The sequence below is a fragment of the Rhamphochromis sp. 'chilingali' genome, assembly GCF_963969265.1.
Source record: "Rhamphochromis sp. 'chilingali' genome assembly, chromosome: 11".
Lineage (NCBI taxonomy): Eukaryota > Metazoa > Chordata > Actinopteri > Cichliformes > Cichlidae > Rhamphochromis > Rhamphochromis sp. 'chilingali'.
The window spans coordinates 16,792,803-16,804,962 of NC_137938.1; positions in this window are offsets into that span (position 1 = coordinate 16,792,803).

The window sequence follows — 12,160 nt, forward strand, 5'->3', positions numbered from 1 at the left end:
GCATTTAAACACTGCAGAGAGTACAACTAACAGTAACAGTATTGTAGAAATTCATTTCACCGAAACAATAACGTGGCGCACAGTGTGACATCAAAAAAGGCGCACATCTTTGACGCTGCGTTTTCTCCGTTTTTCTCGTCCACACCTAAATGCAAAAACGGAGTTTTAGAAAATATCCATTCTGGCCGGAGTTTTTAAAAATCTCCGTTTTCAGTGACCAAAAACGCCGTTTACGTGTGGACGAAAGGTGCAAACGCATAGAAAAATCTGCGTTTTCAAAAATACCCGGGTACGTGTGGACATAGCCCCAGTTTAGACAGAAAAAGGTCTTCACCTGTTTGATTTCCTGAAACAGTAGATGTATATAAACTTTTGTAGTAATTCATGAATATCCTATTTATTTCTCTAATTGATATGACCAAATTATTTTCATGTTTAATAGCTGGAATGAAGTTTGAGAAATACTGTTTTTTAACCTGTCTTGCTAATACTTTACCTGTCTTTTCACCACCTTCATAAAATGTACTATTCAGGCGAAGCATAGAATATGCAACTTTTTTGTTGTATATCTCATTCAATTGAAATTTTAATCCACATATATCCCTATATAGTTGCTCTGTGTAAACCCCTGAAAGCAGGTTTTCTTTATATTTGATTTCTTTTTCCAATATTTGGATTTTATTTAAACTTTCTTTCTTCTTTTTAGAAGCATATGCTATTAGCTTCCCCTGAATGTATGCCTTAGAAGCTTCCCACACTGTTCCTATGTGTTTGGTGCTTCCAATATTAATTTGGAAGAAATATTTGAGGTCTTCCTCAAGTAAGGTCTGAAAGGACTTATCCAATAAAAGGGAGACATTCATTCTCCATCTAGATCCTACTCTGTTCTCTGTACCTAATTTAATACACAATTCCACTGCTGCATGATCAGCTAACCCAATCGCGCAGCGGTGGAATTAACTAACGCTAGTTTTTAAAAACAACTTACTTCCAGATGTTTCTTTAGGTTGGAGGTGGAGTCTTTTGATGCTGAGAGCAGCTTAGTTGCTGGCAAACAGAGTTTGCATTGAACGGTCAGATTTCGCCCATCCCTTTCTTCTTTTAATGTGATTTCCAAGTTTTCCAAGTAAGAAATGCATTCCTGCCCATGCACTGCTGGCTCTGTTGTCCTGGCTTCGGGTCCATTATGTAACTGATGCCACCAACATTAACAGGACGCTTACATTAGAGCCTCTTATTTTGGGTTTTGTTTGGGTTTTCAGCAATGTCGTAAATTACCAATATTAGAAGCCTAACATAATAATGTAATCCATTTATTTCAACAAAGTAACTGTATTCTGATTATCACCTTTTTAAATAACTAACAGAATACAGTTACTCAGCTATGCTATGCTGTGACAGATAAAAAGTCAGGTGGTCACCACATCAGTAGTCGTTTTTTACGATAATACATTAAAATAATCTTTTAACAGACTGTTGATATTTTCTTGGACTAAAAAAAGTATCACTAGTGCAAAAATTTAAAGCAATCTCACCAGGTCATCTGCAAAAACTAATGAAACCAATAAATGAAGCTAGAATAACTGCAAACACACGTCCACGTGTCATTATGCTTCATACACATTTGGTTTTCTTAGACTTGGTAATGCAGAAATCTTCCTGTACTTTCCATGTGGTACCTATATGTAACATATAAACATACTTGTCTTAAAAGTTTATATTAAATATGATAAAGTTATTTTGATATCGTTTTACTATTTTATGCTGACTTATTTCAGCTGTCCTTTAAGAGGCATTGTTGTGTGGAAGGACTGCTCAGGCTGCCATCTATGAATGATTTTCCAGGATAAATGTTTCCACTGTGACAGGTATTGCTCAGCAGGTCTGCTCTTTTTCACTGCTGTATGCCAGCTATTGTCTAATAGCAAATAATTTCTCTTCTTGTGAAAAGCTTAAATAGGGCTTTCTGCAAATTGCTCAAAAAGGGAACATAACGCTAACCCTGACCCTTTTTTTGCAGTTTGGAATGCATTATATTCACTCAGCAGACAAGTGCAAGTATCTTAATAGCGACATCTGAAATCTGCCCAGGTTTTCGTTTTTGGCAAGCATGCCATTGTGTCGTGCTTTATTAAATGAGAAATGAAACAGCACTAGACTTGTATAATTCAATTTAAAAAATAAATAAATAAATAATCAAACAATGTTACTCTGGTTTGAATTTGTTATTGTGAGCAGGGAAATTTAAGGCGGGAACTGTTATGTAACACCATGTGACAGTAAACGCAGTGACCTTTTCTGGCGACAATGCAAATGGCACACACAGGACAGGTGGCTATGAAAGCACAAAGAAACCATCAGGGAAAAGAAAATGAGAGTCAAAAGAGAGACAAAGTGACCTCTGCATGATCGGCCTGGCTTTTCATTTCAATAATTAGTTCTTTTCTTCTCATGTGGTATTAACTCTCTGCTTTGTCTCTTTGTGATGGAAAGGAGCCTCTTTCACATCTACTTCTACCTGCTCTCTTTCTCTTAACTTTGAGAATGACAGCTGCGCTTCAGCCTTCACTCTGAGCCCAAGTGTAAAAACTGCCTTTTTTTAAACTCTCCAACTGTGCCCTTTCTTTAACAACTTATACCTCTATCATTATCCTCTTCAGGACAGTTACAACCTTTGGAAGAGTCTGTTCCCTGAACTTGAAAACATCTTTAAATTACATTTTCAGGAACTTCCAAAGCAGACCACTGCAAGCTGCAGCTGACTCATTCTTAAACATCAATTATATTTTCCACGTCTACAAGTCAGCTAGGGTCTGCTCGGGTTTTAGCGACATAAATTCGTCATCAGATGGTGAGCACGAGGGTCTGTACTTAAGTCCGCGTGCCCGCCTGGTTTTTGTGACCTCGTGAACTCGTCTGTGGACAATTTACATTACAGTGCACCAACTGCGCATGCACCCTGGGTGGGGGATTTCAAGCAGATCTTCAAAGTAATATAACAGGAATGACTGCTCAACTGTCAGGTCTCCAGCTGTTCGTGTCTGTGTCCGCAACGGAGTATAATGGAGGCATTACTCAAACAAAATCTGCTTTCAGAGAGATTCATGTTTTATGCTCTGGAGAAAAAATCTGAAGGGACGTTTCAGAAGACCCAGTGTTCCATAATACATTAAAATAATGCGTATTAAAGCTTTTCCTACCGATTTCTTCTAAAGTTGGGTTAGTTAAGCACCACTGGCTTGAACAACCTTCCTCATATGACTTGCTTTCTGGCAGCAGTCACTTGGAAATGTGCTTCTCCCAGCAGATCTCTGAACTCAGTAAGTTAGCATTCATATTGCTGTGTTTTTCTGGTGTCTACATGCAGCTCGATTGATGTGTGCAAAGGTTCTTCCTCCCTCACCCAATCCGTCATCTCAGCAAAGCAGCACGAAGGTTAATTTTGATTATGCTATGGAAGAACTGAGATTACTCATCCCGGAGAATGTGTTTCGTTTAGACATAGCTACTGAGAGATGTCACGAAGAAATAGCCTTCCCACATGGCATGTTGGAAAACTGCAGCCACCACACGCGCACATTTTTTGCATGGTCCCCATCCAAAGAAAGAGCTGGTATTCTCTGTTCCCCAATATGTAAATAATGTAACATGAGGAATAATATGTGAAAGCTGTGATGGCAGGCAGCTCAACCATCAAAACTTTACTTTTTCACGTGCCCGTACATGTTCATGCTGTATTTGCAGCTCTGAAAGATTTTCACTTGACATGTATAAATGTGACAGAAAAGATGCTAAGTGTGATAAATGTTTTACATGAGTCTGTACTGCTAAATAAGTGGGTCTAAAAAGATTGATGCATACATGTTTGCGCTAGATAAATCCTAAAACATTCATTCAGGTATCATATGCATGTCCAGACGTGCCACCAAAGCGATTCATGAGCAGGCCTGACACAGAGGCACGTTTAACATTCTTCAACTCCCACAGATCCCATGATCCCAGTCCAACCAAAGGGCAGCTGCATTAATGGTTATCATTTATTCAAACAATATGCTGTGTATTGTTTATGAACTATTCATGGGAGCCATTAGCACTTCTATAATCCATTTGCTAAAGATTTGCTATGCAGATGTCATAAATAATAAACTGATATCCCCACGGCTTTTTATTATAACTTACCCTTACCAACATTTGCAAATGCATTTTCACCAGACACAACACTCTACTGATACTAGTGCCTTATTTTCTACCTTACTGCTCACTGTTTCGGGCCTTTGCCAAACGGATGTAATGTAACCTCGTGTAATTTGAAGCTACTATGAATAATGGGGGAGTGCTGTTTCATCATTTTCTATAACCAAAAGACAATAAATGTCATGGTCCCCGTGCCTGCTCGGCTGGCCCTGTGTGGCTACATGTTATGTTTTGTCTTTTCTCTCTCTCCTCTCTCTCTGCTCGCTGCCTGGGCGGAGCTCATTGTGAGCTCCTGGCCTCCACCACCTGTAGGCAATCACCTGTGGCTCCTCACCTTGTTTGCTCCCGCTACTTAAGGCAGTGACTGAGAGCACCTCGCCGCTGGACTATTGAATAACGCTCGTCAGTGCTACTTTAGCCTCAGCCAGTTTTGAGCTCTGTCCGTGAAAGTTCCGTGCTAACCCTTGTTCTCTGTATGCAGATTTCTCGTGTTTGGTTTGGAGACTCTGGACGCTTTTCCCGACCCCGCTCTGCACCCCTGGGAACCCTGGCCCCCTTCTCCTTCACCTGTATATAGTGCACCTGGAGTGTGTAAATAAACCTGTTTTTCTGAGATTTCAGTCTGCGCCGAGTCCTCCCTGCTCCTCCGTGACAATAAATATAAATCCTATATAGACATGCTACAACCAACAGGTGCATTTCACTCCAGGACCTTCTTACTGTGAGGTTTAATCACTACTCACTGCACCACCGTGCTGCATTTTAGATTAGGTGATATTTTGACTTCCACAATTGCCATCCATATTCTAGAGAATTATGGATACTTCCAAGCTAGCCAGCCATGGTTAGCATTAGCTAAAATTTTGCAATTGTTACTTCTTTGTCCAAGTGATTTTTGGGGTTTTTGGAGGTTTTTTGCTTTTTTGTAAAACAGTTTTATTGAAAGTGAATAATTTAATGACCAAAATGTCAAACCCAACATTTCTGTATATTAGTTCACATAAAAATGGTCACAGTTGCTGCTTACACACATATAGCTGACACAAAGCAAAACTGGCACTAATTCTCAAATGCATTACTGAATGTGTAAGTTTTTTGTTACTTTGTTCTTTTATCATCATTAAACTAAGGCAACACAGTTTCTAAAGAGGCCCTTTTGAACCACCTTAATACAAGAAGGAGGAGCAGAAACATAACTTGACAACTGACAGTTGCCTCAGCGGCCTGTAACACAACACGCTTAGACAGCATTTAGAATAAATGCTCACAGATGAAAAGGTACCACTTCTCTGGAGAATGTTCTGGGAAGCATAACTGACTGAATACTTGATGTAAGTTGAGACAGATGTAGACACAACAACAACATAAAAAAAGAAAAAAGCAGCTACTAATCAGAAAGTGAGGCCTGTGAAACAAAGTCTATAAATTATATAATGAACTCTAAATTTCTCTGTCACTCTACGGAGGATATAGTGACTGCTTTCCCATGAATCCCAAATTCCCTGCAGTGCTGGAGCACTCTGATGAATAAAGTTATATTTCAAAGCATTTATTTTTTGGTGACAGGATTTGCATTAAGGACTCAAACAGCCCCTGAAAGTGAACAGAACAAGTGAGCTGTCCAGATCAGCTCATACAGCGATGTTATTCCTCGGTTTCAAGGCGTCCTGTTGGCTGTCAGATCTATCTGGGGTAAACAGTGTTGCAAACCAAGACAAAATTTGTGTTTTACATTTCGTCTCCACGGGCCGATTTGTGAATTTGCTTCCATGTTTAACAAAATTCGATCCCTTAGCCTGAGGATCTGTGATTGGAGCCAGACACTGTGTATTGGTTGGCTAATTGTAGGTGACGGTGTTTCCTGTTGTCGGAAAGGACACGCTGGCTCAATCGCAGCGCGGGGTCATTGCCTAATAAGAAGCAGAATTAGATTCCTCACATGTCAGGAAACTGAGCACACAAAGAAGTCACACAACGGAGAGGGGAGGAGGAGGATGCTGGGAAGGTTAAAATAAAACAGGTCAGTACAAATACTGGCATGAAGAGAAGAAGAAAAGCAAGGCATCGATCCCTTTATTGTTTCAGCTGAGGAACGTCTGCAGCCAGGAAGCTTCAGACAAAAGCTCTGTGGTGGGGCTATCTGCAATTATGGCACTATATCATAGGCGGTGAAGTGTATGTGTGGTTACTCATGTTAGGGAAGATGAATACAGTGTAGCAACCCATCCTGTGTCAGGTTTATGTCGCTTTGGTCACTGCGGGTCTCATCACTGCACTTGCAGGCAGTCAGTTGACGCCTGTTCTCACTCCATTGCGGTTAGAGATGTACCGGTGTCCAGCGGAGTCGTTTCAAAATATATATGAGGAGAGCTGCTGAACTTTAGGCACGGTTCAGCCAAAATTACAAAAGGCAGTTCCAAAGAAAAGGTACAGTATTATGCCTCACAAGGCCAAATATTATCTTTTGCCATCACCCTTTTTTTTGTTCAGCTAGGTTCAGCACAATCTGCTTCTTTTGGAAGTCAAATGCTGTTAGCATTTGAGAGCACTCTACAGTCATTTTCAGAGTTACGGTTCTTGTTCCACATCTGCTTGAATTAGCCAGCAGATGCCCGTCCACTGCAACCCTCTTCATACGCATAATAATGCACTGATTTATGAAGCAGCAACTCATTACATCAGAATAAATGTGAACCCCAGAAACTGATACATAACGCTTGTTTAGCACTTGGCATGTCCAGCCTGAAAAGGACAAGATTTTGGCTGTGTCGAAGCTCTTTTTTTTCTCTTCATGTTGTGTCATCTATAATCTTTCTCTCTCTCTCTCGCACTCCCCCCACCCCCCCTTTTTTCTTTCCTCTCCAGATTTTTCTCTGGAGTTGTCAACATTTGACAGCATTTCTCGGACCAGCACGGCTGGATCCCAGAACAACAGGCAACAGTCACATGAGGGCCTCAGCGTGAACAGGACCGGCCTATGACCCGGACCGAGACTGTAACTCAGATACAATGACCTCATGAAGCACTGGGGAGAAGGCCTGTTCTTTGGCTAAACAACCCACTTAAAGCACCGAGTGAAAAATGAAATAAAACATACTCTGAACATAGTTTTTAATACATTTAAACTGAAAAAATAAGACGGAATTTAAATAATGTTCAAAATGTGTGCAAATTTATATAATTACAGATCCACTCAAAGGCCTGTCATCCTGTTTATGGGAATTAAAGAAATAGATAGGAAATATATTCAAGTAAGATGCAAAAACTCCCCTCAAAAGTTCTCAAATTTATCTGCCAAGTATGGAGTTGTAGTCAGGAGGCAGTTAGTAGATCGGGATATAGACTGGAGGTGGGGGGAAATAACAAGTCTGGCTCTGTCAAAAAGTTAAAAAATGTATCCAAAAGCTCCTGTAGAGAGATAAAGTAGAACCATAAAACTGAAGAAGTTCAACATGGAGTGAAGGTTGTAGAAGGTCTACAGGAGAGATGGTTTTGATTTACACAGCTCCTTTTATCCAAAGGAGATACACACACACAAATACGTATTACTGGCCACAATAGCGGGGAAAACTTGGGATTTAGTGTATCTTTAGCAAACTGGTCTATGACCTGAGTTGTGTTATTAATTCTTCATTGGCTAGTGCCAGTTTATCACAGAACAGAGACAGTAAACCCCACACTTCATTTATTCAAAACGACTGAACACGTTTCTGCAAAAAGTAATTTGCGGAGGCTGTGCTGGTGGAGGATAGCCCACATATAGCATGCCAAGTCTACATCCAAAAATTCAAGATCTTAGATGTGTCCTTCCCCTTTCACCCCTAGCAGATATCTGTTAACACCACTTGTCTCAGAGCCATTCACTCATCTCCTGTGAGCGTCACTGTTCATTCACTGAGGCTGTGTACACTTAAAGTGTAATCTAGTTTCCTGGAAGTTGTCCAAGTGGTCCTACCCTGTGGTCAGCTATTTCCACACTCATTCATGATCTGGAAGCATCTGTCATTTAAGTTGAATACTTGGGGGCTATACTTACCTGTGCTGGGGCTGGTGTGTACAGTGCAGTAAGGATTGTGCTGGTACAGGTATGACGATGGGAAACCTGATAATTACTGTAATCTTCAGGTAAGTATAGCTGTGGCTCAGCGGTTTTGGATCTGAGTGTTGCTCCATCGCTGTTGCACAGAGGCTTGTCCAGAGTAACAGGGGCTGCTTTGACGAGCTGCACTTTCACCGACAAGCTGCTGCGATACAGCGGTTATAAGCCGTTAACTGGTGTAATTTTAGCTTTAATGAGGGCTTGAGGAGAGAGGTATGTTGAAAATTGGTACTGTGTGCCAATAAAACATTAAAACCAAGCCCCTGGAAGCCCTTATCTTTCAAAGTTTTCGTCATTGCTCCACTCGTAAGCGTTTCAGTTGTAATTCCTTGACTTTGCATATGCACAGAGGGAAGCAGTCCTTGCAGTTGAAAGTTTACACCTACAAACATGCCTGTCATTAGGATACAAGACGCATAACATTAAAATTACGAGTATGTTGGTAAAATCACACAAAGACAGATGGAAGCAAAGCAAATGGCCAGCAGCAAGATCTAATATTGACAAAGCAGAGAGTGTTGTTGTCTACAACGTGAACTGACAAATTGGATTTAAAGAGAGGGGAGGACCCTTGTTAACAGATCTGCAAGATTAAGAAGTTATCAGGTCAGAGACACTGAAGCCATCTACTTAAGCCCTTGTTTGACATAGTATGACTTTTCCAGACGCTGAGATAAACATGCGTTTTTAATGTTTTTTTGCCATCCCAGTAGATCAGATCAGTGTTTCATGAGGCTGAGAGGCCAAAAGTTTGTTCGACCCACAGAGGATCATGTAATCCTTCAGCTGCAGAAATGAAAAAAAGGAGAACCGTGAAAACTCTGTTTTATTAGGTTTTTTATACAAAGTTGGTGATAAATATCATGCTGTAGTGGTGAGTAGCTTTCACCACCTTCAACAAAGAGGCGAAAACACTTATGTTGCAGCATCAGAGGAAAATCACCCTAGGGTTCCCCTCCGAAGCGGCCTGGTTAAACATCCTGTCTACAAATTAACGCAAGAGATGGTGTCCAAACCTAGCTGGGGATATGTTACAAGCTACCCTCCAGAGAGGTTTGGGTCATCCAGACAGGAAATGAAAGGAAAAATGGTTGTAAAATGGCTTCTGCTCATGACTCATCGAGAGACCTGGCACTCAGATCGCAGCAGGCTGGAGCTCATCCCTTAGCCTGTTCTGACCTGGACTGCTTCATTGTGCCATCGCTTTCATCCAGTCATAAGCTATCAGATGTTCATGGGTGAAATGAAAATGCTCTGTGTTTAATAAAGTTCAAATTGCAAGCTGGGTTTGTTTGTGTGACAACACGATAAGAACATATGGATGTTACATTTATAACAGTAATAATACTGTCAAACTGTGTTATTAATGCACAGCGTTTGACAGTCTTATTGCATTAAACTGTGTAAGGCTAGATATGATTTTCTGAAGATACCAGTAAATGTCATTGCAATTCTGCTCGGAGTGTTACAACTAATCAGATATTACAGAGATCCCAAGCTCGCCTCCTTAATCACAGAACATTGTGTCAGTAACTAACAGAAGCAGGAGAGAAATTCAAAATATCAGCAGCCAACAGCATGAACTTTGGAAACTAGGGAGACTTTGAAACAGCACAGCAACCTGAAAAAGACAGAAGGAACAGAGACATGAAAGAGGAACTAATAAATTCAATCAGATAAGAGGGTAGGGAAAAGAACAAAGGAAGGAAGTCAAAATACTGAAAGGCACATACCTTCAAAATAAAACAAGAAGTAGATTGAAAGAGGGAGAAAGAATAAACTGTTCAATTCAATTCTGTTTAATCTATAGCACCAAATCACAATAACAGTCACCTCAAGACGCTTTATATAATAAGGTATAGACCCTACAATAATTTAAAAGAAAACCCCAACAATCAAACAACCTCCACGAAGAAGGGAGAGAAAAACTCTCTTTTAACAGGAAGAAACTTCCGGCAGAACCCAGCTAAGTAAGGGGAAGCCATCTGCCGAGACCTGCTGGGACTGAGGGCAGGGAGCAGGACAAAAGACACACACAAAAGACAAAATGAGACCAAATAACTTGTTATAACTGCACCAAGGCCCAGTAAAATAAATGAGGAATATTTTGAACACGGTGAATAATGCAAATCTATGAAAGGGGACTCCAAGAATTTAAATGTAGCACTGGTACATCCATTTCTTCATTTTCCAGTTTTTGGTGATTCCCAGACTTTTTTAATAGGATTAAAAGTCTAATATTTTTGCATTTATTTAATTTAGTACATTCATACAGTTTTTGTGTTAATAATTACTAAAAGTTAGCAAATATGCCAAACTAAGGCCCTATTTAAAATTGCATTTTAATGCTTACATTGGTTGTTGTATACAGGATACTGTACGGAGCTTGAACTGAAAGATGAAACAGGTGTTCATGAAGATGTCCAAGAAAATCCACTCACACATAATTGAATTAAAAGTCAAATTCAATTATGATTCCATTGGAGTTTGGTTTTATGTGTTTTGGACATGAAATAGGTGAATAAATCAAACTGTAGGAGACTGAGTCTGTTAATTTCTGGACCAGTGATGCTGTTTTGGTGCTTTTTGCTGGCAAATCTGTCAGCTCAGGGCTCAGTCGGCATTTTCTTTTTCTTTTTTTTTCAGGAAAATCTCCAGCTGGCCCTGTGTGTGGAATTACACCCAAGGATCCAAGCAAGGCAGGCTCACAGAAAAGAAAACAGCTGTCAGACAATGAATTACTGTACTTTCCTGGGGAATGGATGAGGAAGCTAGACTGTGTCAAAAACACACATACGCTCCTGCTTGTCATACAGTTTGCATAATGTTACTTGTACTTGTTTATACCCAGAAAGTCATGAAAACATGGCAAAGGCGATACTGCTTTTACTATCTGAACTCAACATGTATTTAGTATCTCATGCTACCTTTCATTCTAATTTAAACACAAGCTTAATAGATCGCCACACTTTCATGCAAACATGTTGACTGAAAGAGTAAGGTTGGGGGGGGAGGAATCTCAGATTTCCAAATATGCAGTTCTTTTTCTGGTGATGGCTCTAAAGCACTAACTTTGGCAGCAGGGTGACTTTGCAGTGCAAACAGAGCACATCCGCACACTGACCCTTGTGAACCAAGCAGGCAGCTCCGCAGAGCGAGCCGACAGCCTGCGGGCCTCAATGCTGCCTCAGTCTCACACACGACCGTGAGTGACCCAGACTCAAGGGAGAAAACAGTCTTTTTCTGCGCTTGTGCATGTCAAGGGTATTTAAACTAAACTACATATAAACTTATGCAAGTGTACCAAAGGTAATATTGTTGGTATTCGTTTATCCCATCTTTAGTAGGATGCTGTCAAATTTCCAAAGCTTTGTTTTTAGCATTAAGGAAATAAAATATGTTAATCCTCTCCATTTTAATACACACGCATGATGCACTTCGTCTGAGGCAAGTCAGTAATAGTAAGAATGACTCTGATCCAGTAAAGCCATGATAGTGAGCTAACATATACTAACATTAGAACACCAAGAATTATAGCCAACATTTATTTATGCCTCTAATTTTTTCCAGACATCACAACAGATCAAAATATCTGCTATGAAAAACCTGCGTTTCAGGTCTGTTCATTAGGTTTCTTTGTGTTTTGGAGCCAGATGTGATGAGTGAGCATTGGCTCCTATGATGGATATGCTCGACCAATGGCTAGTTGTAGGCAAATGAGCGTTCTCTGGGTACCAAAAAATAACCAAACTGTACAACATGGATTAAAAGTTTTACACAGTATGACCTGAAATGAGGGACTGAGCCCATATACTCATGAGCAAAGTGTTTTTTGAGGTCAGGTCCAAGGGTGGCAAGGTGGTTCAG